Here is a 25,064-nt window from a genome sequence, read left to right on the forward strand (position 1 = left end):
ACTGGCTCCAGGTCATCTACAAGTCCATGCTAGGTAAAGCTCCGCCTTATCTCAGTTCACTGGTCACGATGGCAACACCCATCCGTAGCACACGCTCCAGCAGGTGTATCTCACTGATCATCCCTAAAGCCAACACCTCATTTGGCCGCCTTTCGTTCCAGTACTCTGCTGCCTGTGACTGGAACGAACTGCAAAAATCGCTGAAGTTGGAGACTTTTATCTCCCTCACCAACTTCAAACATCAGCTATCCGAGCAGCTAACCGATCGCTGCAGCTGTACTTAGTCTATTGGTAAATAGCCCACCCATTTTCACCTACCTCATTCCCATACTGTTTTTATACTGTTTTTTATTTATTTATTTATTTACTTTTCTGCTCTTTTGCACACCAATATCTCTACCTGTACATGACCATCTGATCATTTATCACCCCAGTGTTAATCTGCAAAATTGTATTATTCGCCTACCTCCTCATGCCTTTTGCACACATTGTATATAGACTGCCCATTTTTTTTTCTACTGTGTTATTGACTTGTTAATTGTTTACTCCATGTGTAACTCTGTGTTGTCTGTTCACACTGCTATGCTTTATCTTGGCCAGGTCGCAGTTGCAAATGAGAACTTGTTCTCAACTAGCCTACCTGGTTAAATAAAGGTGAAATAAAAAATAAAAATAAATAAAAAAACCTGTGGCCCAGCTCAGTCCAGACAAGCCGTTTTTTAAAACTTTTATTTTACTAGGCAAGTCAGTTAAGAACAAATTCTTATTTTCAATGACGGCCTAGGAACAGTGGGTTAACTGCCTGTTCAGGGGCAGAACGACAGATTTGTATCTTGTCAGCTCGGGGATTCGAACTTGCAACCTTTCGGTTACTAGTCCAACGCTCTAACCACTAGGCTACCCTGCCGCCCCTTGCCCTTCCCCTACTCCCGGATGAGCACGAGTAGATGGGGAGAGGAGGGAAATCGGTCTCAGTCAGTCTGACATTGCCTAAATGAAAGTATGAAAGCGCTCCCCCTTCCCTTCTAAGAGCTTGGCAGTGATCAGGCTACACCTCTAAGAGCTTGGCAGTGATCAGGCTACACCTCTAAGAGCTTCGCAGTGATCAGGCTACACCTCTAAGAGCTTGGCAGTAATCAAGCTACACCTCCTGCCTCTCTCCAACATCAGACGCTGGTCTAGTGGGGAAGTGTGTGGGCGAGCCGAGGCGAGGGCCCTTGCTGGTGGCGTGAGTGAGAGGCGGCTGAACCGGTGCCCAAGTGGAGTAGCAGGGAAAATTACAAACACAGAGTCTCGGCTTCAAAAGCCAAATTAGATGCTGTCTGGCTGGCGCATCGGAGCGTAGAGAAACAGAGCTACATAATATTCAGATAGGGTGTGAGTGTGAAGAATCGAGCTGTAATTATTCAGCCTTTTAGCCTTTCTAGTGCAGAGGTCTGATGATCTGAACAGTAGTTGGTTAGGATCTTAATATGCTCTCTGGCCCTATTGATGCTAGGACTATGAATCAACTTTGGTACCAATATCTCTGGGAATGTTTTGGAGAGCATCAATTTGACGAGCTTCCAAGAAACAGACAAGTAGGAGCAGAGAGAGGTAGAGAGATAGAGCAGACAGAAAGAGCAAAGAGAGTTAGAGGGATAGAGCAGACAGAAAGAGCAAAGAGAGGAAGAGATAGAGCAGAGTGAGGTAGAGGGATAGAGCAGAGAGAAAGAGCAGAGTGAGGTAGAGGGATAGAGCAGAGAGATAGAGCAGAGAGAGGTAGAGGGATAGAGCAGACAGAAAGAGCAATGAGAGGAAGAGATAGAGCAGAGTGAGGTAGAGGGATAGAGCAGAGAGATAGAGCAGAGAGAGGTAGAGGGATAGAGCAGACAGAAAGAGCAATGAGAGGAAGAGATAGAGCAGAGTGAGGTAGAGGGATAGAGCAGAGAGAAAGAGCAGAGTGATGTAGAGGGATAGAGCAGAGAGAAAGAGCAGAGAGAGGTAGAGGGATAGAGCAGAGAGATAGAGCAGAGAGAGGTAGAGGGATAGAGCAGACATAAAGAGCAAAGAGAGGTAGAGGGATAGAGCAGACAGAAAGAGCAAAGAGAGGAAGAGATAGAGCAGAGAGAGGTAGAGGGATAGAGCAGAGAGAAAGAGCAGAGAGAGGTAGAGGGATAGAGCAGAGAGAAAGAGCAGAGAGAGGTAGAGGGATAGAGTAGAGAGAAAGAGCAGAGAGTGGTAGAGGGATAGAGCAGAGAGAAAGAGCAGGGAGAAAGAGCAGAGAGAGGTAGAGGGATAGAGCAGGGAGAAAGAGCAGAGAGAGGTAGAGGGATAGAGCAGAGAGAAAGAGCAGAGAGAGGTAGAGGGATAGAGCAGACAGAAAGAGCAGAGAGAGGTAGAGGGATAGAGCAGAGAGAGGTAGAGGGATAGAGCAGAGAGTATGAGCAGAGAGAGGTAGAGGGATAGAGCAGAGAGAAAGAGCAGAGAGAGGTAGAGGGATAGAGCAGAGAGAAAGAGCAGAGAGAGGTAGAGGGATAGAGCAGAGAGAAAGAGCAGAGAGAGGTAGAGGGATAGAGCAGAGAGAAAGAGCAGAGAGAGGTAGAGGGATAGAGCAGAGAGAGGTAGAGGGATAGAGCAGACAGAAAGAACAGAGAGAGGTAGAGGGATAGAGCAGAGAGAGGTAGAGGGATAGAGCAGACAGAAAGAGCAGAGAGAGGTAGAAGGATAGAGCAGAGAGAAAGAGCAGAGAGAGGTAGAAGGATAGAGCAGAGAGAAAGAGCAGAGAGAGGTCGAAGGATAGAGCAGAGAGAAAGAGCAGAGAGAGGTAGAGGGATAAAGCTGAGAGGTAGAGGGATAGAGCAGAGGGATAGAGCAGAGCGAGGTAGAGGGATAGAGCAGACAGAAAGAGCAGAGAGAGGTAGAGGGATAGAGCAGACAGAAAGAGCAGAGAGAGGTAGAGAGATAGAGCAGAGATAGGTAGAGGGATAGAGCAGAGAGAGGTAGGTAGAGGGATAGAGCAGACAGAGGTAGAGGATAGAGCAGACAGAGTAGAGAGAGGTAGAGAGAGGGATAGAGCAGAGAGAAAGAGCAGACAGAGGTAGAGAGTTCGAGCAGAGAGAGGTAGAGGGATAGAGCAGACAGAGGTAGAGAGTTCGAGCAGAGAGAGGTAGAGGGATAGAGCAGACAGAGAGAGAGATAGAGCAGAGAGAGGTAGAGGGAAAGAGCAGAGAGAGGTAGAGGGATAGAGCAGACAGAAAGAGACAGAGCAGAGAGTAGAAGGATAGAGCAGAGAGAGGTAGAGGGAAGAGCAGAGAGAGGTAGAGGATAGAGCAGAGAGAGGTAGAGGGATAAGCAGCAGAGAGGTAGAGGGATAGAGCAGAGCAGAGGATAGAGGGATAAAGCTGAGAGGTAGAGGGATAGAGCAGACAGAAAGAGCAGAGAGAGGTAGAGGGATAGAGCAGACAGAAAGAGCAGAGAGAGGTAGAGAGATAGAGCAGAGATAGGTAGAGAGATAGAGCAGAGATAGGTAGAGGGATAGAGCAGAGAGAGGTAGGTGGAGGGATAGAGCAGACAGAGATATAGGGATAGAGCAGACAGAGGTAGAGGGATAGAGCAGACAGAGGTAGAGGGATAGAGCAGAGAGAGGTAGAGGGATAGAGCAGAGAGAGGTAGAGGGATAGAGCAGAGAGAGGTAGAGGGATAGAGCAAACAGAGGTAGAGGGATAGAGCAGACAGAAGGAGAAGTCAGGGTAAATGCAGCGTCACTGAATAGGTACAGTTGAAGTCGGAAGTTTACATCCACTTAGGTTGGAGTCATTAAAACTTATTCTTCAACCACTCCACACATTTCTTGTTAACAAACTATAGTTTTGGCAAGTCGGTTAGGACATCTACTTTGTGCATGACACAAGTAATTTTTACAACAACAGATTATTTCACTTATATTTCACTGTATCACAATTCCAGTGGGTCAGAAGTTAACATACACGAAGTTGACTGTGCCTTTAAACAGCTTGGAAAATTCCAGAAAATGATGTCATGGCTTTAGAATCTTCTAATAGGCTAATTGACATAATTTGAGTCAATTGGAGGTGTACCTGTGGATGTATTTCAAGGCCTACCTTCAAACTCAGTGCCTCTTGGCTTGACATCATGTGAAAATCAAAAGAAATCAGCCAAGTCCTCAGAAAAACATTTGTAGACCTCCACATGTCTGGTTCATCCTTGGGAGCAATTTCCAAACATCTGAAGGTGCCACGTTCATCTGTACAAACAATAGTACGCAAGTATAAACACCATGGGACCACGCAGCCGTCATACCGCTCAGGAAGGAGTCGCGTTCTGTCTCCTAGAGATTAACGTACTTTGGTGCGAAAAGTGCAAATCAATCCCAGAACAACAGCAAATGACCTTGTGAAGATGCTGGAGGAAACAGGTACAAAAGTATCTATATCCACAGCAAAACGAGTCCTATATCGACATAACCTGAAAGGCAGCTCAGCAAGGAAGAAGCCACTGCTCCAAAACCCCCATAGAAAAGCCAGACTACGGTTTGCAACTGCACATGGGGACAAAGATCATACTTTATGGACAAATGTCCTCTGGTCTGATGAAACAGAAATAGAACTGTTTGGCCATCGTTATGTTTGGAGGAAAAAGGAGGACGCTTGCAAGCCGAAGAACACCATCCCAACCGTGAAGCATGGGGGTGGCAGCATCATGTTGTGGGGGTGTTTTGCTGCTGGAGGGACTGGTGCACTTCACAAAATAGATGGCAATATGAGGCAGGAAAATTAAGTGGATATATTGAAGCAACATCTCAAGACATCAGTCAGGAAGTTAAAGCTTGGTCTCAAATGGGTCTTCCAAATGGACAATAACCCCAAGCATACTTCCAAAGTTGTGGCAAAATGGCTTAAGGACAACAAAGTCAAGGTATTGGAGTGGCCGTCACAAACCTCAATCCTATAGACAATTTGTGGGCAGAACTGAAAAAGTGTGTGTGAGCAAGGAGGCCTACAAACCTGACTCAGTTACACCAGCTCTGTCAGGAGGAATGGGCCACAATTCACTCAACTTATTGTGGGAAGCTTGTGGAAGGCTACCCAAAACGTTTGACCCAAGTTAAACAATTTAAAGGCAATGCTACCAAATACTAATTGAGTGTATGTAAATTTCTGACCCACTGGGAATGTGATGAAAGAAATAAAAGCTGAAATAAATCATTCTCTCTGCTATTATTCTGACATTTCACATTCTTAAAATAAAGTGATGATCCTAACTGACCTAAAACAGGGAATTGTTACTACGGTTAAATGTCAGGAATAGTGAAAAACTGAGTTTAAATGTATTTGGCTACGGTGTAAACTTCCCACTTCAACTGTACATAGATGGTCAGGTGACCATGTAAGGGTGGTTGGTTGAGTGAGTGAGCGACCATGGACGGCTGTGTGCTCGTGGAGTGGTTGACAGACTGGGGAAGTGTTGCTGAGTGTTTGAGTTGGGTGAGTGTGGTTAGGTGACTATGAATGGGGAAACCACTGGAGCTCTGACTTACTGCAGGTGGCGTCTGCCTCATCCGAGCCGTCGGGACACTCTGGTTCCCCGTCACAGCGCCAGCGGCCTGGTACACACTGGCCATTAGCACAGGCAAACTCTGCTGGGGCACACGTCTTCCTGGCTACTCAGAGAGAGAGATGGATGGTGAGAAGAACGGAGAGAGAGAGAGATGGTGAGGAGGACAGAGAGAGAGAGATGGTGAGAAGGACAGAGAGAGAGAGATGGTGAGAAGGACAGAGAGAGAGATGGTGAGAAGGACAGAGAGAGAGAGATGGTGAGAAGGACGGAGAGAGAGAGATGGTGAGAAGGACGGAGAGAGAGAGAGAGATGGTGAGAAGGACAGAGAGAGAGAGAGATGGTGAGAAGGACGGAGAGAGAGATATGGATGGTGAGAAACAGAGAGAGATATGGTGAGAAGGACGGAGAGAGAGAGAGATGGTGAGAAGGACGGAGAGAGAGAGAGATGGTGAGAAGGATGGAGAGAGATGGTGAGAAGGAGAGAGAGAGAGAGAGAGAGAGATGGTGAGAAGGACGGAGAGAGATGGTGAGAAGGACGGAGAGAGAGATGGTGAGAAGGACGGAGAGAGAGATGGTGAGCAGAACGGAGAGGGAGAGAGAGAGATGGTGAGCAGAACGGAGAGAGAGAGAGATGGTGAGAAGGAGAGATGGAGAGAGAGAGAGAGAGAGGTGAGAAGGACGGAGAGAGAGAGAGATGGTGAGAAGGACGGAGAGAGATATGAGAAGGACAGAGAGAGATGTGAGAAGGACGGAGAGAGAGAGAGATGGTGAGCAGAATGGAGAGAGAGAGATGGTAAGAAGGACGGAGAGAGAGATGGTGAGCAGAACGGAGAGAGAGATGGTGAGCAGAACGGAGAGAGAGAGATGGTGAGAAGGACGGAGAGAGATGGTGAGAAGGAGAGATAGAGAGAGAGAGATGGTGAGAAGGACGGAGAGAGAGAGAGATGGTGAGAAGGAAGGAGAGAGAGAGATGGTGAGAAGGACGGAGAGAGATGGTGAGAAGGAGAGATAGAGAGAGAGATGGTGAGAAGAACGAGAGAGAGAGAGAGAGAGATGGTGAGAAGGACAGAGAGAGAGAGAGATGGTGAGAAGGACGGAGAGAGATGGTGAGAAGGACAGAGAGAGAGAGAGAGAGATGGTGAGAAGTACGGAGAGAGAGAGAGATGGTGAGAAGGACGGAGAGAGAGAGAGATGGTGAGAAGGACGGAGAGAGAGAGATGGTGAGAAGGACGGAGAGAGAGAGAGATGGTGAGAAGGACGGAGAGAGAGAGAGAGAGATGGTGAGAAGGACAGAGAGAGAGAGAGAGAGAGAGATGGTGAGAAGGACGGAGAGAGAGAGAGATGGTGAGAAGGACGGAGAGAGAGAGAGAGAGATGGTGAGAAGGACGGAGAGAGATGGTGAGAAGGACGGAGAGAGAGAGAGATGGTGAGAAGGACGGAGAGAGATGGTGAGAAGGAGAGATAGAGAGAGAGATGGTGAGAAGGACGGAGAGAGAGAGAGATGGTGAGAAGGACGGAGAGAGATGGTGAGAAGGAGAGATAGAGATGGTGAGAAGGACGGAGAGAGAGAGAGAGAGATGGTGAGAAGGACAGAGAGAGAGAGAGAGAGATGGTGAGAAGGACGGAGAGAGAGAGAGATGGTGAGAAGGACAGAGAGAGAGAGAGATGGTGAGAAGGACGGAGAGAGAGAGAGAGAGAGAGATGGTGAGAAGGACAGAGATAGAGAGAGAGAGATGGTGAGAAGGACGGAGAGAGAGAGAGATGGTGAGAAGGACGGAGAGAGAGAGAGATGGTGAGAAGGACAGAGAGAGAGAGAGATGGTGAGAAGGACGGAGAGAGAGAGAGATGGTGAGAAGGACAGAGAGAGATGGTGAGAAAGAGAGAGAGAGAGATGGTGAGAAGGACGGAGAGAGAGAGAGAGAGAGAGATGGTGAGAAGGACGGAGAGAGAGAGAGATGGTGAGAAGGACGGAGAGAGAGAGAGATGGTGAGAAGGAGAGATAGAGATGGTGAGAAGGACGGAGAGAGAGAGAGAGAGATGGTGAGAAGGACAGAGATAGAGAGAGAGAGATGGTGAGAAAGACAGAGAGAGAGAGAGATGGTGAGAAGGACGGAGAGAGAGAGAGAGATGGTGAGAAGGACAGAGAGAGAGAGATGGTGAGAAGGACAGAGAGAGAGAGATGGTGAGAAGGACGGAGAGAGAGAGAGATGGTGAGAAACAGAGAGAGAGAGATGGTGAGAAGGACAGAGAGAGATGGTGAGAAGGAGAGATAGAGAGAGAGATGGTGAGAAGGACGGAGAGAGATGGTGAGATGGTGAGAAGGACGGAGAGAGAGATGGTGAGAAGGACAGAGAGAGAGAGAGAGAGAAGGACAGAGAGAGAGAGGTGAGAAGGACAGAGAGAGATGGTGAGAGGAGAGATAGAGAGAGATGGTGAGAAGGAGAGAGAGAGAGATGTGAGAAGGACGGAGAGAGATGGTGAGAAGGAGAGAGAGAGAGAGATGGTGAGAAGGACGGAGAGAGAGAGAGATGGTGAGAAGGACGAGAGAGAGAGAGAGATGGTGAGAAGGACAGAGAGATGGTGAGAAGGACAGAGAGAGAGAGAGAGAGAGAGAGATGGTGAGAAGGACAGAGAGAGATGGTGAGAAGGACGGAGAGAGAGAGATGTGAGAAGGACGAGAGAGAGAGATGTGAGAAGGACGGAGAGAGAGAGATGGTGAGAAGGACAGAGAGAGAGAGAGATGGTGAGAAGGACAGAGAGAGAGAGATGGTGAGAAGGACAGAGAGAGAGAGAGAGAGAGAGAGATGGTGAGAAGGACAGAGAGAGAGAGATGGTGAGAAGGACAGAGAGAGATGGTGAGAAGGAGAGATAGAGAGAGAGATGGTGAGAAGGACGGAGAGAGAGAGATGTGAGAAGGACGGAGAGAGATGGTGAGAAGGAGAGATAGAGAGAGAGATGGTGAGAAGGACGGAGAGAGAGAGAGATGGTGAGAAGGACGGAGAGAGAGAGAGAGAGATGGTGAGAAGGACAGAGAGATGGTGAGAAGGACAGAGAGAGAGAGAGAGAGAGATGGTGAGAAGGACAGAGAGAGAGATGGTGAGAAGGACGGAGAGAGAGAGATGTGAGAAGGACGGAGAGAGAGAGATGTGAGAAGGACGGAGAGAGAGAGATGGTGAGAAGGACAGAGAGAGAGAGAGAGAGAGATGGTGAGAAGGACAGAGAGAGAGAGAGATGGTGAGAAGGACAGAGAGAGAGAGAGAGAGAGAGATGGTGAGAAGGACGGAGAGAGAGATGGTGAGAAGGACGGAGAGAGAGAGATGTGAGAAGGACGGAGAGAGAGAGATGTGAGAAGGACGGAGAGAGAGAGATGGTGAGAAGGACAGAGAGAGAGAGAGAGAGATGTGAGAATGACAGTGAGAAGGACGGAGAGAGATGGTGAGAAGGAGAGATAGAGATGGTGAGAAGGACGGAGAGAGAGAGATAGAGATGGTGAGAAGGACAGAGAGGGAGAGAGAGAGAGATGTGAGAATGACGGAGAGAGATGGTGAGAAGGAGAGATAGAGATGGTGAGAAGGACGGAGAGAGAGAGAGAGAGATGGTGAGAAGGAGAGATAGAGATGGTGAGAAGGACGGAGAGAGAGAGATAGAGATGGTGAGAAGAACGGAGAGAGAGAGATGGTGAGAAGGAGAGATAGAGATGGTGAGAAGGACGGAGAGAGAGAGAGAGATGGTGAGAAGGACGGAGAGAGAGAGAGATGGTGAGAAGGACGGAGAGAGAGAGATGGTGAGAAGGACAGAGAGAGAGAGATGTGAGAAGGACGGAGAGAGATGGTGAGAAGGAGAGATAGAGAGAGAGATGGTGAGAAGGACGGAGAGAGAGATGTGAGAAGGACGGAGAGAGAGAGATGTGAGAAGGACGGAGAGAGATGGTGAGAAGGAGAGAGAGAGAGAGAGAGAGAGATGGTGAGAAGGACGGAGAGAAGGACGGAGAGAAAGAGATGTTGAGATGGTGAGAAGAAGAGATAGAGAGAGAGATGGTGAGATAGAGAGAGAGAGATGGTGAGAAGGAGAGATGGAGAGAGAGAGACAGAGAGAGATGGTGAAAAGGAGAGAGAACGAAAGAGTTAAAGAGGTAGAGAAAAAACAAGAGAACGGGAGAAAGAGATAAAAACAGGAGTTTCATCTACAATTCACCTCATTAATTAGTCACATGCTATGCAGTAATCAAAGCTAGGGCTGGTAAAATGACCATATAACCATGTGAGCGACAGTTATGGATAAAGACATTGTATTATGTGATACGAACTGAAGTTGGGACAGCAGGACATTCGTAAGACTCAAATCAAAGCGTCAAATGCACCGAATACAACCTTAGTGAAATGCTTACCTACAAGCCCTTAACCAACAACGGAGTTTGAAGAAAATACCTAAAAAAGTAAGAGATAATAATAACAAATAATTAAAGAGCAGCAGTAAATAACAATAGCGGGGCAGGGAGTACCGGTACAGAGTCTATGTGCTGGGGCACCGGTGTCGAGGTTATTGAGAAAATATGTACATGTAGGTAGAGTTATTAAAGTGACTATGCATAGATAATAACAGAGTAGCAGCAGAGTTCCAGAGGGTGGAGGGGGGGGAGGCAATGCAAATAGTCTGGGTAGCTATTTGATTAGCTGTTAAGGAGTCTTATGGCTTGGGGCTAGAAGATGTTTATGAACTTGAAGCTCTCAACCTGCTCCACTACAGCCCCATCGATGAGAAAGGGGCATGCTCGGTCCTCCTTTTCCTGTCGTCCACAATAATCTCCTTTGTCTTGATCACGTTGAGGGAGAGGTTGTTGTCCTGGCACCACCCGGCCATGTCTCTGACCTCCTCCCTATAAGCTGTCTCATCGTTGTCGGTGATCAGGCCTACCACTGTTGTGTCGTCAGCAAACTTAATGATGGTGTTGGAGTCGTGCCTGGCCGTGCACTCATGAGTGAACAGGGAGTACAGGAGGGGGCTGAATACGCACCCCTGAGGGGCCCCTGTGTTGAGGATCTGCACGGCGGATGTGTTGTTACCTACCCTTACCACCTTGGGGAAGTCCAGGATCCAGTTGCAGAGGGAGGTGTTTATTCCCAGGGTCGGTGTTGAACGCTGAGCTGTAATCAATGAATAGCATTCTCACATAGGTGTTCCTTTTGTCAAGGTGGGAAAGGGCAGTGTGGAGTGCAATAGAGATTGCATCATCTGTGGCTCTGTTGGTGTGGTACTGCAAATTGGAGTGGGTCTAGGGTTTCTGGGATAATGGTGTTGATGTGAGCCATGACCAGCCTTTCAAAGCATTTCATGGCTACAGACGTGAGTGCTACGGATCTGTAGTCATTTAGGCAGGTTACCTTAGTGTTCTTGGGCACAGGGACTATTATGGTCTGCTTGAAACATGTTGGGATTACAGACTCAGACAGGGAGAGGATAAAAATGTCAGTGAAGACACTTGCCAGTTGGTCAGCACATGCTTGGAGTACACATCCTGGTAGTCTGTCTAGCCCTGTGGCCTTGTGAATGTTGACCTGTTTAAAGGTCTTACTCACATCGGCAGCAGAGATCGTGATCACACAGTCTTCCGGAACAGCTGATGCTCTCATGCATATTTTAGTGTTACTTGCCTTGAAGCGAGCATAGAAGTTATTTAGCTCTTCTGGTAGGCTGGTGTCACTGGGCAACTCTCGGCTGTGCTTCCCTTTGTAGTCTGTAATAGTTTGCAAGCCCTGCCATGAGCGTCAGGGCCGGTGTAGTACAATTCGATCTTAGTCCTGTATTGATGCTTTGCCTGTTTGATGGTTCGTCGGAGGGCATAGCGGGGTTTCTTATAAGTTTCTGTGTCCCGCTCCTTAAAAGCGGCAGCTCTAGGCTTTAGCTCAGTGCGAATGTTAAATAATGTATTATGTCATTTTGGAGTAACTTTTATTGTAAATAAGAATATATTTCTAAACACTTCTACATTAATGTGAATGCTACCATGATTACAGATAATCCTGAATGAATCATGAATAATGATGAGTGAGAAAGTTAGAGGCATAAATATCATACCCCCTAAAAATGTTATTGTAATGAGGAGAGGTTAGCATGTCTTGGGAAAGGAAACGGGGATACCTAGTCAGTTGTACAACTGAAATGTGTCTTCTGCATTTAACCCAACCCCTCTGAATCAGATAGCTGCGGGGCCTTAATCGACATCCACGTCTTTGGCACCCGAGGAAAGGTGGGTTAATTGAATTGCTCAGGGACAGAACAACAGATTTTGACCTTGTCAGCACTAGGGTATGATATTTGTGCGTCTGTAACCTTCTCACTCATCATTATTTACGATTCATTCAGGACTATCCTGAGGACGGCTCATAATAATAATGAACACAATGTTATGAAATACATGGAAACCAGGTGTTTGATTTTGAGACCATTCCGTTAATTCCATTCCGGCAATTACTGTGAGCCTGTCCTTCCCATTTAAAGTGCCACCAGCCACCACTGGTTTAAGTATTTCAAAGGATTTCAAGTAGTATTTGAATCCAGGTCTGGAGCTGAACCAGCTTTCCCTATGGCATACATATTAAAAACCCAAACACAGCCAACAGAGAGGCTGAGCCATTCCAGTTCCCTGGGCCATTACCCCAACACAGAGGACAGAGCCATTCCAGTTCCCTGGGCCATTACCCCAACACAGAGGACAGAGCCATTCCAGTTCCCTGGACCATTACCCCAACACAGAGGACAAAGCCATTCCAGTTCCCTGGGCCATTACCCCAACACAGAGGACAGAGCCATTCCAGTTCCCTGGACCATTACCCCAACACAGAGGACAAAGCCATTCCAGTTCCCTGGACCATTACCCCAACACAGAGGACAGACCCATTCCATTTCCCAGGACCATTACCCCAACACAGAGGACAGACCCATTCCAGTTCCCTGGACCATTACCCCAACACAGAGGACAGACCCATTCCATTTCCCAGGACCATTACCCCAACACAGAGGACAGACCCATTCCATTTCCCAGGACCATTACCCCAACACAGAGGACAGACCCATTCCATTTCCCTGGACCATTACCCCAACACAGAGGACAGACCAATTCCATTTCCCAGGACCATTACCCCAACACAGAGGACAGACACATTCCATTTCCCAGGACCATTACCCCAACACAGAGGACAGACCCATTCCATTTCCCTGGACCATTACCCCAACACAGAGGAAAGATCCATTCCTGTTCCCTGGACCATTACCCCAACACAGAGGACAGACCCATTCCATTTCCCTGGACCAGTGTTACACAGGAAACCTGAGTTTGAACCCAAGTCTCTCACACAGTGTTAGAATAACAAAGAAGTAGAACATCTACTGAAACAGACAGACCTCTGGCAGTTGTACATGTTTACACGGAGAGGGTAGTTGTACATGTTTACATGGAGAGGGTAGTTGTACATGTTTACATGGAGAGGGCAGTTGTACATGTTTACATGGAGAGGGTAGTTGTACATGTTTACATGGAGAGGGTAGTTGTACATGTTTACACGGAGAGGGTAGTTGTACATGTTTACACGGAGAGGGTAGTTGTACATGTTTACACGGAGAGGGTAGTTGTACATGTTTACATGGAGAGGGTAGTTGTACATGTTTACATGGAGAGGGTAGTTGTACATGTTTACATGGAGAGGGTAGTTGTACATGTTTACATGGAGAGGGTAGTTGTACATGTTTACATGGAGAGGGTAGTTGTACATGTTTACATGGAGAGGGCAGTTGTACATGTTTACATGGAGAGGGTAGTTGTACATGTTTACATGGAGAGGGCAGTTGTACATGGAGAGGGCAGTTGTACATGTTTACATGGAGAGGGCAGTTGTACATGGAGAGGGCAGTTGTACATGTTTACATGGAGAGGGTAGTTGTACATGTTTACATGGAGAGGGTAGTTGTACATGGAGAGGGTAGTTGTACATGTTTACATGGAGAGGGCAGTTGTACATGTTTACATGGAGAGGGTAGTTGTACATGTTTACATGGAGAGGGCAGTTGTACATGGAGAGGGCCGTTGTACATGTTTACATGGAGAGGGTAGTTGTACATGTTTATATGGAGAGGGTAGTTGTACATGGAGAGGGTAGTTGTACATGTTTACATGGAGAGGGCAGTTGTACATGTTTACATGGAGAGGGTAGTTGTACATGTTTACATGGAGAGGGTAGTTGTACATGTTTACATGGAGAGGGTAGTTGTACATGTTTACATGGAGAGGGCAGTTGTACATGTTTACATGGAGAGGGCAGTTGTACATGTTTACATGGAGAGGGTAGTTGTACATGTTTACATGGAGAGGGTAGTTGTACATGTTTACATGGAGAGGGTAGTTGTACATGTTTACATGGAGAGGGTAGTTGTACATGTTTACATGGAGAGGGTAGTTGTACATGTTTACATGGAGAGGGTAGTTGTACATGTTTACATGGAGAGGGCAGTTGTACATGGAGAGGGTAGTTGTACATGTTTACATGGAGAGGGTAGTTGTACATGTTTACATGGAGAGGGTAGTTGTACATGGAGAGGGTAGTTGTACATGTTTACATGGAGAGGGCAGTTGTACATGTTTACATGGAGAGGGTAGTTGTACATGGAGAGGGCAGTTGTACATGTTTACATGGAGAGGGTAGTTGTACATGTTTACATGGAGAGGGTAGTTGTACATGGAGAGGGTAGTTGTACATGTTTACATGGAGAGGGTAGTTGTACATGTTTACATGGAGAGGGTAGTTGTACATGTTTACATGGAGAGGGTAGTTGTACATGGAGAGGGTAGTTGTACATGTTTACATGGAGAGGGCAGTTGTACATGTTTACATGGAGAGGGCAGTTGTACATGTTTACATGGAGAGGGCAGTTGTACATGTTTACATGGAGAGGGCAGTTGTACATGTTTACATGGAGAGGGCAGTTGTACATGTTTACATGGAGAGGGTAGTTGTACATGTTTACATGGAGAGGGTAGTTGTACATGTTTACATGGAGAGGGTAGTTGTACATGTTTACATGGAGAGGGCAGTTGTACATGTTTACATGGAGAGGGTAGTTGTACATGTTTACATGGAGAGGGCAGTTGTACATGTTTACATGGAGAGGGCAGTTGTACATGTTTACATGGAGAGGGTAGTTGTACATGTTTACATGGAGAGGGCAGTTGTAAATGGAGAGGGCAGTTGTACATGTTTACATGGAGAGGGTAGTTGTACATGTTTACATGGAGAGGGTAGTTGTACAACTTTACATGGAGAGGGCAGTTGTACATGTTTACATGGAGAGGGTAGTTGTACATGTTTACATGGAGAGGGTAGTTGTACATGTTTACATGGAGAGGGTAGTTGTACATGGAGAGGGTAGTTGTACATGTTTACATGGAGAGGGCAGTTGTACATGTTTACATGGAGAGGGCAGTTGTACATGTTTACATGGAGAGGGCAGTTGTACATGTTTACATGGAGAGGGTAGTTGTACATGTTTACATGGAGAGGGTAGTTGTACATGTTTACATGGAGAGGGTAGTTGTACATGTTTACATGGAGAGGGTAGTTGTACATGTTTACATGAAGAGGGTAGTTGTACATGGAGAGGGTAGTTGTACATGTTTACATGGAGAGGGTAGTTGTACATGTTTACATGGAGAGGGTAGTTGTACATGTTTACATGGAGAGGGCAGTTGTACATGTTTACATGGAGAGGGCAGTTGTACATGTTTACATGGAGAGGGCAGTTGTACATGTTTACATGGAGAGGGTAGTTGTACATGTTTACATGTTTACATGGAGAGGGTAGTTGTACATGTTTACATGGAGAGGGTAGTTGTACATGTTTACATGGAGAGGGTAGTTGTACATGTTTACATGGAGAGGGCAGTTGTACATGTTTACATGGAGAGGGCAGTTGTACATGTTTACATGGAGAGGGCAGTTGTACATGTTTACATGGAGAGGGCAGTTGTACATGTTTACATGGAGAGGGCAGTTGTACATGTTTACATGGAGAGGGCAGTTGTACATGTTTACATGTAGAGGGCAGTTGTACATGTTTACATGGAGAGGGCAGTTGTACATGTTTACATGGAGAGGGCAGTTGTACATGTTTACATGGAGAGGGCAGTTGTACGGGCAGTTGTACATGTTTACATGGAGAGGGTAGTTGTACATGTTTACATGGAGAGGGTAGTTGTACATGTTTACATGGAGAGGGCAGTTGTACATGTTTACATGGAGAGGGTAGTTGTACATGTTTACATGGAGAGGGTAGTTGTACATGTTTACATGGAGAGGGTAGTTGTACATGTTTACATGGAGAGGGTAGTTGTACATGTTTACATGTTTACATGGAGAGGGTAGTTGTACATGTTTACATGGAGAGGGTAGTTGTACATGTTTACATGGAGAGGGTAGTTGTACATGTTTACATGGAGAGGGTAGTTGTACATGTTTACATGGAGAGGGCAGTTGTACATGGAGAGGGCAGTTGTACATGTTTACATGGAGAGGGTAGTTGTACATGTTTACATGGAGAGGGTAGTTGTACATGTTTACATGGAGAGGGCAGTTGTACATGGAGAGGGCAGTTGTACATGTTTACATGGAGAGGGTAGTTGTACATGTTTACATGGAGAGGGTAGTTGTACATGGAGAGGGCAGTTGTACATGTTTACATGGAGAGGGCAGTTGTACATGTTTACATGGAGAGGGCAGTTGTACATGTTTACATGGAGAGGGCAGTTGTACATGTTTACATGGAGAGGGCAGTTGTACATGTTTACATGGAGAGGGTAGTTGTACATGTTTACATGGAGAGGGTAGTTGTACATGTTTACATGGAGAGGGTAGTTGTACATGTTTACATGGAGAGGGTAGTTGTACATGTTTACATGGAGAGGGTAGTTGTACATGTTTACATGGAGAGGGCAGTTGTACATGGAGAGGGTAGTTGTACATGTTTACATGGAGAGGGTAGTTGTACATGTTTACATGGAGAGGGTAGTTGTACATGTTTACATGGAGAGGGCAGTTGTACATGTTTACATGGAGAGGGCAGTTGTACATGTTTACATGGAGAGGGTAGTTGTACATGTTTACATGGAGAGGGTAGTTGTACATGTTTACATGGAGAGGGCAGTTGTACATGGAGAGGGCAGTTGTACATGTTTACATGGAGAGGGTAGTTGTACATGTTTATATGGAGAGGGTAGTTGTACATGGAGAGGGTAGTTGTACATGTTTACATGGAGAGGGTAGTTGTACATGTTTACATGGAGAGGGTAGTTGTACATGTTTACATGGAGAGGGTAGTTGTACATGTTTACATGGAGAGGGCAGTTGTACATGTTTACATGGAGAGGGTAGTTGTACATGTTTACATGTTTACATGGAGAGGGCAGTTGTACATGTTTACATGGAGAGGGTAGTTGTACATGTTTACATGGAGAGGGTAGTTGTACATGTTTACATGGAGAGGGCAGTTGTACATGGAGAGGGCAGTTGTACATGTTTACATGGAGAGGGTAGTTGTACATGTTTACATGGAGAGGGCAGTTGTACATGGAGAGGGCAGTTGTACATGTTTACATGGAGAGGGTAGTTGTACATGTTTACATGGAGAGGGTAGTTGTACATGTTTACATGGAGAGGGTAGTTGTACATGTTTACATGGAGAGGGTAGTTGTACATGTTTACATGGAGAGGGTAGTTGTACATGTTTACATGGAGAGGGTAGTTGTACATGGTTTACATGGAGGGTAGTTGTACATGTTTACATGGAGAGGGTAGTTGTACATGTTTACATGGAGAGGGTAGTTGTACATGTTTACATGGAGAGGGTAGTTGTACATGTTTACATGGAGAGGGCAGTTGTACATGTTTACATGGAGAGGGTAGTTGTACATGTTTACATGGAGAGGGCAGTTGTACATGTTTACATGGAGAGGGCAGTTGTACATGTTTACATGGAGAGGGTAGTTGTACATGTTTACATGGAGAGGGTAGTTGTACATGTTTACATGGAGAGGGTAGTTGTACATGTTTACACGGAGAGGGTAGTTGTACATGTTTACATGGAGAGGGTAGTTGTACATGTTTACATGGAGAGGGTAGTTGTACATGTTTACATGGAGAGGGCAGTTGTACATGGAGAGGGTAGTTGTACATGTTTACATGGAGAGGGTAGTTGTACATGTTTACATGGAGAGGGCAGTTGTACATGGAGAGGGTAGTTGTACATGTTTACATGGAGAGGGTAGTTGTACATGGAGAGGGTAGTTGTACATGTTTACATGGAGAGGGTAGTTGTACATGTTTACATGGAGAGGGTAGTTGTACATGTTTACATGGAGAGGGTAGTTGTACATGTTTACATGGAGAGGGCAGTTGTACATGTTTACATGGAGAGGGTAGTTGTACATGTTTACATGAAGAGGGTAGTTGTACATGGAGAGGGTAGTTGTACATGTTTACATGGAGAGGGTAGTTGTACATGTTTACATGGAGAGGGTAGTTGTACATGTTTACATGGAGAGGGTAGTTGTACATGTTTACATGGAGAGGGTAGTTGTACATGTTTACATGGAGAGGGTAGTACATGTTTACATGGAGATGTTGTTTACATGGAGAGGGCAGTTGTACATGTTTACATGGAGAGGGCAGTTGTACATGTTTACATGGAGAGGGCAGTTGTACATGTTTACATGGAGAGGGTAGTTGTACATGTTTACATGGAGAGGGTAGTTGTACATGTTTACATGGAGAGGGTAGTTGTACATGTTTACATGGAGAGGGTAGTTGTACATGTTTACATGGAGAGGGCAGTTGTACATGTTTACATGGAGAGGGTAGTTGTACATGTTTACATGGAGAGGGTAGTTGTACATGTTTACATGGAGAGGGTAGTTGTACATGTTTACATGGAGAGGGCAGTTGTACATGGAGAGGGTAGTTGTACATGTTTACATGGAGAGGGTAGTTGTACATGTTTACATGGAGAGGGCAGTTGTACATGGAGAGGGTAGTTGTACATGTTTACATGGAGAGGGTAGTTGTACATGTTTACATGGAGAGGGCAGTTGTACATGTTTACATGGAGAGGGTAGTTGTACATGTTTACATGGAGAGGGTAGTTTTACATGGTACATGTTTACATGGAGAGGGTAGTTGTACATGTTTACATGGAGAGGGCAGTTGTACATGGAGAGGGCAGTTGTACATGTTTACATGGAGAGGGTAGTTGTACATGTTTACATGGAGAGGGTAGTTGTACATGTTTACATGGAGAGGGCAGTTGTACATGGAGAGGGCAGTTGTACATGTTTACATGGAGAGGGTAGTTGTACATGTTTACATGGAGAGGGTAGTTGTACATGTTTACATGGAGAGGGTAGTTGTACATGTTTACATGGAGAGGGTAGTTGTACATGTTTACATGGAGAGGGTAGTTGTACATGTTTACATGGAGAGGGCAGTTGTACATGTTTACATGGAGAGGGCAGTTGTACATGTTTACATGGAGAGGGTAGTTGTACATGTTTACATGGAGAGGCAGTTGTACAGTTGTACATGTTTACATGGAGAGGGCAGTTGTACATGTTTACATGGAGAGGGTAGTTGTACATGTTTACATGGAGAGGGTAGTTGTACATGTTTTACATGGAGAGGGTAGTTGTACATGTTTACATGGAGAGGGTAGTTGTACATGTTTACATGGAGAGGGTACAGTTTACACATGGAGAGGGCAGTTGTACATGTTTACATGGAGAGGGTAGTTGTACATGTTTACATGGAGAGGGTAGTTGTACATGTTTACATGGAGAGGGCAGTTGTACATGGAGAGGGCAGTTGTACATGTTTACATGGAGAGGGTAGTTGTACATGTTTACATGGAGAGGGTAGTTGTACATGTTTACATGGAGAGGGTAGTTGTACATGTTTACATGGAGAGGGTAGTTGTACATGGAGAGGGTAGTTGTACATGTTTACATGGAGAGGGTAGTTGTACATGGAGAGGGTAGTTGTACATGTTTACATGGAGAGGGTAGTTGTACATGTTTACATGGAGAGGGCAGTTGTACATGTTTACATGGAGAGGGTAGTTGTACATGTTTACATGGAGAGGGTAGTTGTACATGGAGAGGGTAGTTGTACATGTTTACATGGAGAGGGTAGTTGTACATGTTTACATGGAGAGGGTAGTTGTACATGTTTACATGGAGAGGGTAGTTGTACATGTTTACATGGAGAGGGCAGTTACATACATGTTTACATGGAGAGGGTAGTTGTACATGTTTACATGGAGAGGGTAGTTGTACATGTTTACATGGAGAGGGCAGTACATGGAGAGGGTAGTTGTACATGTTTACATGGAGAGGGTAGTTGTACATGTTTACATGGAGAGGGTAGTTGTACATGTTTACATGGAGAGGGTAGTTGTACATGTTTACATGGAGAGGGTAGTTGTACATGTTTACATGGAGAGGGCAGTTGTACATGTTTACATGGAGGGTAGTTGTACATGTTTACATGGAGAGGGTAGTTGTACATGGAGAGGGTAGTTGTACATGTTTACATGGAGAGGGTAGTTGTACATGTTTACATGGAGAGGGTAGTTGTACATGTTTACATGGAGAGGGTAGTTGTACATGTTTACATGGAGAGGGCAGTTGTACATGTTTACATGGAGAGGGTAGTTGTACATGTTTACATGGAGAGGGTAGTTGTACATGGAGAGGGTAGTTGTACATGTTTACATGGAGAGGGCAGTTGTACATGTTTACATGGAGAGGGCATGTTTACAGTTGTACATGTTTACATGGAGAGGGCAGTTGTACATGTTTACATGGAGAGGGTAGTTGTACATGTTTACATGGAGAGGGTAGTTGTACATGTTTACATGGAGAGGGTAGTTGTACATGTTTACATGGAGAGGGTAGTTGTACATGTTTACATGGAGAGGGTAGTTGTACATGGAGAGGGTAGTTGTACATGTTTACATGGAGAGGGTAGTTGTACATGTTTACATGGAGAGGGTAGTTGTACATGGAGAGGGCAGTTGTACATGTTTACATGGAGAGGGTAGTTGTACATGTTTACATGGAGAGGGTAGTTGTACATGTTTACATGGAGAGGGTAGTTGTACATGTTTACATGGAGAGGGTAGTTGTACATGTTTACATGGAGAGGGTAGTTGTACATGTTTACATGGAGAGGGCAGTTGTACATGTTTACATGGAGAGGGTAGTTGTACATGTTTACATGGAGAGGGCAGTTGTACATGTTTACATGGAGAGGGTAGTTGTACATGTTTACATGGAGAGGGCAGTTGTACATGTTTACATGGAGAGGGTAGTTGTACATGTTTACATGGAGAGGGCAGTTGTACATGTTTACATGGAGAGGGTAGTTGTACATGTTTACATGGAGAGGGTAGTTGTACATGTTTACATGGAGAGGGTAGTTGTACATGTTTACATGGAGAGGGCAGTTGTACATGTTTACATGGAGAGGGTAGTTGTACATGTTTACATGGAGAGGGTAGTTGTACATGTTTACATGGAGAGGGGTACATGTTTACATGGAGAGGGCAGTTTACATGGAGAGGGCATGTTGTACATGTTTACATGGAGAGGGTAGTTGTACATGTTTACATGGAGAGGGTAGTTGTACATGTTTACATGGAGAGGGTAGTTGTACATGGAGAGGGCAGTTGTACATGTTTACATGGAGAGGGTAGTTGTACATGTTTACATGGAGAGGGCAGGTACATGTTTTGTACATGTTTACATGGAGAGGGTAGTTGTACATGTTTACATGGAGAGGGCAGTTGTACATGTTTACATGGAGAGGGTAGTTGTACATGTTTACATGGAGAGGGTAGTTGTACATGTTTACATGGAGAGGGTAGTTGTACATGTTTACATGGATGGAGGGTAGTTGTACATGTTTACATGGAGAGGGTAGTTGTACATGTTTACATGGAGAGGGTAGTTGTACATGTTTACATGGAGAGGCAGTTGTTGTTTACATGAGATGGGCAGTTGTACATGTTTACATGGAGAGGGTAGTTGTACATGTTTACATGGAGAGGGTAGTACATGTTTACATGGAGAGGGTAGTTGTACATGTTTACATGGAAGAGGGTAGTTGTACATGTTTACATGGAGAGGGTAGTTGTACATGTTTACATGGAGAGGGTAGTTGTACATGTTTACATGGAGAGGGCAGTTGTACATGTTTACATGGAGAGGGTAGTTGTACATGTTTACATGGAGAGGGTAGTTGTACATGTTTACATGGAGAGGGTAGTTGTACATGTTTACATGGAGAGGGTAGTTGTACATGTTTACATGGAGATAGTTTACATGTTTACATGGAGAGGGTAGTTGTACATGTTTACATGGAGAGGGTAGTTGTACATGTTTACATGGAGAGGGCAGTTGTACATGTTTACATGGAGAGGGTAGTTGTACAGTTGTACATGTTTACATGGAGAGGGTAGTTGTACATGTTTACATGGAGAGGGTAGTTGTACATGTTTACATGGAGAGGGTAGTTGTACATGTTTACATGGAGAGGGTAGTTGTACATGTTTACATGGAGAGGGCAGTTGTACATGTTTACATGGAGAGGGTAGTTGTACATGTTTACATGGAGAGGGTAGTTGTACATGTTTACATGGAGAGGGCAGTTGTACATGGAGAGGGCAGTTGTACATGTTTACATGGAGAGGGTAGTTGTACATGTTTACATGGAGAGGGTAGTTGTACATGTTTACATGGAGAGGGCAGTTGTACATGTTTACATGGAGAGGGCAGTTGTACATGTTTACATGGAGAGGGCAGTTGTACATGTTTACATGGAGAGGGTAGTTGTACATGTTTACATGGAGAGGGTAGTTGTACATGTTTACATGGAGAGGGCAGTACATGTTTACATGGAGAGGGCAGTTGTACATGTTTACATGGAGAGGGTAGTTGTTTACATGTTTACATGGAGAGGGTAGTTGTACATGTTTACATGGAGAGGGTAGTTGTACATGTTTACATGGAGAGGGTAGTTGTACATGTTTACATGGAGAGGGTAGTTGTACATGTTTACATGGAAGGGTACAGTTTACATGGAGAGGGTAGTTGTACATGTTTACATGGAGAGGGTAGTTGTACATGTTTACATGGAGAGGGTAGTTGTACATGTTTACATGGAGGGCATGGATGGAGGGTAGTTGTACATGGACAGGGTAGTTGTACATGTTTACATGGAGTACAGAGAGGGTAGTTGTACATGTTTACATGGAGAGGGTAGTTGTACATGTTTACATGGAGAGGTAGTTATACATGTTTACATGGAGAGGGTAGTTGTACATGTTTACATGGAGAGGTAGTTGTACATGTTTACATGTTTACATGGAAGGTAGTTGTACATGTTTACATGGAGAGGTGGAGAGGGCAGTTGTACATGTTTACATGGAGAGGGTAGTTGTACATGTTTACATGGAGAGGGTAGTTGTACATGTTTACATGGAGAGGGTAGTTGTACATGTTTACATGGAGAGGGTAGTTGTACATGTTTACATGGGAGGGCAGTTGTACATGTTTACATGGAGAGGGTGTACATGTTTACATGGAGAGGGTAGTTGTACATGTTTACATGGAGAGGGCAGTTGTACATGTTTACATGGAGAGGGTAGTACATGTTTACATAGTTGTACATGTTTACATGGAGAGGGCAGTTGTACATGTTTACATGGAGAGGGTAGTTGTACATGTTTACATGGAGAGGGCAGTTGTACATGTTTACATGGAGGGCAGTTGTACATGTTTACATGGAGAGGGTAGTTGTACATGTTTACATGGAGAGGGTAGTTGTTGTTGTACATGGAGAGGGTAGTTGTACATGTTTACATGGAGAGGGTAGTTGTACATGTTTACATGGAGAGGGTAGTTGTACATGTTTACATGGAGAGGGTAGTTGTACATGTTTACATGGAGAGGGTAGTTGTACATGTTTACATGGAGAGGGTAGTTGTACATGTTTACATGGAGAGGTAGTTGTACATGTTTACATGGAGAGGGTAGTTGTACATGTTTACATGGAGAGGGTAGTTGTACATGTTTACATGGAGAGGGTAGTTGTACATGTTTACATGGAGAGGGCAGTTGTACATGTTTACATGGAGAGGTTTACATAGTTGTACATGTTTACATGGAGAGGGGCATGTTTACATGGAGAGGGTAGTTGTACATGTTTACATGGAGAGGGTAGTTGTACATGTTTACATGGAGAGGGTAGTTGTACATGTTTACATGGAGAGGGTAGCAGTTGGAGAGGGTATGTTTACATGGAGAGGGTAGTTGTACATGTTTACATGGAGAGTAGGTACATGTTTACATGTAGTTGTACATGTTTACATGGAGAGGGTAGTTGTACATGTTTACATGGAGAGGTTGTACATGGATGGAGGGTAGTTGTACATGTTTACATGGGAGGGTAGTTGTACATGTTTACATGGAGAGGGTAGTACATGTTTACATGGATAGTTTACATGGAGAGGGTAGTTGTACATGTTTACATGGAGAGGGTAGTTGTACATGTTTACATGGAGAGGGTAGTTGTACATGTTTACATGGAGGGTAGTTGTACATGTTTACATGGAGAGGGTAGTTGTACATGTTTACATGGAGAGGTAGTTGTACATGTTTACATGGAGAGGGTAGTGTAGTTGTTTACATGTTTACATGGAGAGGGTAGTTGTACATGTTTACATTACATGTTTACATGGAGAGGGTAGTTGTACATGTTTACATGGAGAGGGTAGTTGTACATGTTTACATGGAGAGGGTAGTTGTACATGTTTACATGGAGAGGGTAGTTGTACATGTTTACATGGAGAGGGTAGTTGTACATGTTTACATGGGAGGGCAGGTACATGGAGAGGGCAGTTGTACATGTTTACATGGAGAGGGTAGTTGTACATGTTTACATGGAGAGGGTAGTTGTACATGTTTACATGGAGAGGGTACATGTTGTACAGTTGTACAGTTGTGTTTACATGGAGAGGGTAGTACATGTTTACATACATGTTTACATGGAGAGGGTAGTTGTACATGTTTACATGGAGAGGGTAGTTGTACATGTTTACATGGAGAGGGCAGTTGTACATGTTTACATGGAGAGGGTAGTTGTACATGTTTACATGGAGAGGGTAGTTGTACATGTTTACATGGAGAGGGCAGTTGTACATGTTTACATGGAGAGGGTAGTTGTACATGTTTACATGGAGAGGGTAGGTATGTTTACATGTACATGTTTACATGGAGAGGGTAGTTGTACATGTTTACATGGAGAGTTGTACATGGCAGTTGTACATGTTTACATGGAGAGGGCATGTTTACATGGAGAGGTAGTTGTACATGTTTACATGGAGAGTTGTACATGTTTACATGGAGAGGG

At 45.0% G+C, this 25,064-nt stretch overlaps 1 pseudogene; it reads right to left on the reverse strand.

The window, feature by feature from the left end:
• LOC115123354 (low-density lipoprotein receptor-related protein 8-like) overlaps positions 1-25,064 on the reverse strand; it is a 164,942-nt pseudogene that overhangs the window by 69,546 nt on the left and 70,332 nt on the right.

The sequence above is a fragment of the Oncorhynchus nerka genome, linkage group LG20 (genome assembly GCF_034236695.1).
Source record: "Oncorhynchus nerka isolate Pitt River linkage group LG20, Oner_Uvic_2.0, whole genome shotgun sequence".
Lineage (NCBI taxonomy): Eukaryota > Metazoa > Chordata > Actinopteri > Salmoniformes > Salmonidae > Oncorhynchus > Oncorhynchus nerka.